The following is a 3,342-nucleotide window of genomic DNA, read 5'->3' on the forward strand; positions in this document are numbered from 1 at the left end:
TTTGTCTGTGTTCTTTATTTCCTAGTATAACACTGCTGACATTTTTCCTTTGGCGTATAAAGTATTCTACGGATGACTGAAAATGGGAAGAGTATTGATACAGTTGGAAGTTCTCAGCTCTTTCTAGCTTAGTCCAGAGCCACTAAGAGTCCTTTCCCATTTGACCACTGCTTCCACTTGCAGTGCTTTTAAGTTGCCTTCAACCACAGATTGATCTTAATAACAACCAAGCATCCTGTGCTGAGAGCAGGGGAGCAATGATTCAAAGAGCAGATGACGGAGGTCTCATGGGGAGAAGCAAAGGACTGTGCCCAGCAGAGCATGGCCAGCAGCCACCTCCAGTGCCAGACACCAAGAGAGCTGCCTGAACGCACCCTCCCCAGGCCTGGGCTGCACTTTCCCCCCACTCCCTGCCCATGTCTCTGCCGCCTGGAGCTGTCCCTGCCAGGAGCTGCTGCTCTGGGCCCAGCTCTGCTCCCTCTCAGTGCTCCCAGAGCCCATCCCATGGGCTGTGTGCTCAGCTCTGCCCTGCACACCCCTCCCGGCAGCAGGGCTCTGCCCAGGAGCATCTCTGCCTGTGCAGGGTCTCAGGAGAAGCTCACACAAGTCCTGACAAGACTCTCGGTGCCTTCTCCAAAGCAGAGAAGGAAATTCCCAGCTCCCACTGCCCAACCTGCCCACCAAGAGTGGAAAACATCAGAGCTCAGAATCCTTCCTTTGAAGGCAAATGCTGCCTCAGTGTCTTTCAGAAGGACCCTCTGAACTCAGAGTCATGTGGAGCTCTGAGCAGCCCTGACTCACACAGCACCTTCTCCAGTGCACAAGAACGCTTTTCCTTTCCTTTCCTTTCCTTTCCTGCCAGGTGTTGTTCCTTCCCCCCGAGCTTCTCCCCCAGCACTGTGGGGAGCTCCCGGGCAGGCTGAGTGTGGGGGTTGGAATGCATCGAAACTGTCAGAGACCATGGGAAGGAGGAACCACAGCAGGCAATTAGGAGTGACCCGTCCCTGACTGGTACTTGGAAGATGTTGGAACTGGCAAGGAACAAGGACGTCGGAACTGGCAAGAGGATGTTGATAGACCTTTCGCCTAATGTAATTGCAAGGCAAACACAGATGTGCTTGGCAAATACCTCTGGGTCCGTGCCTTTCATCCTCATAGCTGAGTGCTGACCCTGGCAGGAGGCAGAGCTCCTGCCCCTGCACACAGCCCCTAGGCTGCAGCGACCCTGCTCGCAAGGACAGAGATGGGCACCCCTCGCTGCACACCCGCAGTCACAGCCTGCAGCCAGCCCCGGGACAAAGGCCTGCCTTACACTGGCCATCGCACAGTGCATAGTGAAGCCCTGCTCTGCAGAACATCATCATCCTCCTTATCTACACAGAGAAACCAAGGGAGTCCCCCTGACAGATCCCACGGACTGTCCGAGGCAGCAGGCTCTGACTGGGAGGTAGAAGTTCTCCTGCCCTGACACCTTCTCAGCACCTCTGACACCAGCAGCTCCTGCACACAGAAGGCTCCTGCTTCGCCCCCAGCACCTCTGCAGGCAGAGCTCAGCTCCAAGCACAGGAACAAGCCCAGCGCCTCCTCCTCACCCATCCCCTGCTCCTACAGCTGGGATGGCACCAGCACATCTCCTGACAGCTTCTCCTCCCTTTAGAGCACGCACCCACCATGTGTTTCAAGGCAACACTAAAACAGGATTGCAAAGTCAAAGAACATGTACCTGGATGCGCAGGGCAGCCACGGGAAATGCAGCCTCCCGAGGGAGGGGTCTCCTCTGCACTGGTTACTGCAGGGCTCTGGCTCCTTAAATACCCAACGCTCAGCGTGGGGGCCCCGTCACAATGGGTGTCTCCACAGCGACCGCCAGGCCTTTGTGATGGCTTCAGAGCATGCAACTCTGTCTGAGGACAGGTGAGCAGTCAACAGAGAGTTGATGGGTCAGGTTTAAAGGGAGAACAGCCATGGGAGACATTACTGTGGGCATCTGCTAGAGACCACCTGATCAAGAGGACTCTGTGGATGAAGCACTCTACAGACAGATAGGAAGAGCCTCACGCTCACAGGCCCTTGTTCTCATGGGGGACTTCAACCACCCTGACATCTGTTGGAGCAATGGTACGGCCCAGCAGAAGCAATCCAGGAGGTTCCTCGATTGTGTGGAAGATAACTTCCTTCTGCAAGTAATAGAGGAGCCGACAAGGAGGGGTGCCATGCCAGACCTCATGCTCACCAACAGGGAAGGGCTCATTGGAAATGTGACACTCCAGAGCAGCCTTGGTTGCAGCCATCATGAGATGGTCGAATTTGAGATCCTCAGCACAGTGAGAAGAGCGTGCAGCGAGCTCACTGCCCTGGACTTCAAGAGAGCAGACTTTGGCCTCTTCAGGAACCTGCTTAGTAAGGTTCCATGGGATATAGCCCTAGAGGGCAGGGGAGCCCAAGGTTGTTGGTTGATATTCAAGGATCTCCTACTACAAGCTCAAGAGTATTGCATCGCAACTAGAAGGAAGTGCAGCAGGACGGCCAGGAGACCTGACTGGATGGATAAGGAGCTGCTGAGGAAACTCGGAAGGAAAAAAAAGGCTTATAAAAGGTGGAAGCAAGGACAGGCAGTCTGGGAAGAATACAGGGATGTTGTCTGAGAAGCTATGGACCAGGTTAGGAAAGCTAAGGCCCAGTTAGAATTAAACTTGGCTAGGGGTGTGAAAGATAACAGGAAGGGATTCTATAGTTACATTGCAAATGAAAGATAGGGTAGGGACAACGTAGGCCCCCTCCAGAAACTATCAAGAGAACTGGCTACCCTAGATTTGCAGACGGCTGAGGTTCTTAATGACTTCTTTGCCTCTGTCTTCACTGGCAAAGGCTCTGACCGCACCACCCAAGTCTTGGAATGCAGACACAGGGAACGTGAGAATAAAGACCCTAGGCCCACTGTAGGAGAGGATCTGGTTTGAGACCATCTTTAAAAACCTAAACGTACACAAGTCCATGGGACCTGGACATCCATCTGCGGGTCCTGAAGGAGCTGGCAAATGAAGTTGCTAAGACACTGGCCATCATATTTGAAAAATCATGGCACTCAGGTGAAGTTCCTGATGACTGGAGAAAGGGAAATATGACCCCATTTTTCAAGAAGGGGAAAATGGATGAGCCAGGGAATTACAGACCAGTCAGTCTCACCTTTCCTCAGTCCTCAGTCTCCTCTCAGCACCTGAGGTTCACGGACTCAATCCAAATACACCATGGGGCTCATGAAAACCTTTGGGATTTGTCAAGCCTTGCAGATTGCACAGCACATTTTAGGATTCCGAGTGCAGGAAGATTGCAAAGGGCAAC

Source organism: Psittacula echo (assembly GCF_963264785.1).
Source record: "Psittacula echo genome assembly, contig: SCAFFOLD_33, whole genome shotgun sequence".
NCBI classification, from domain to species: Eukaryota; Metazoa; Chordata; class Aves; order Psittaciformes; family Psittacidae; genus Psittacula; species Psittacula echo.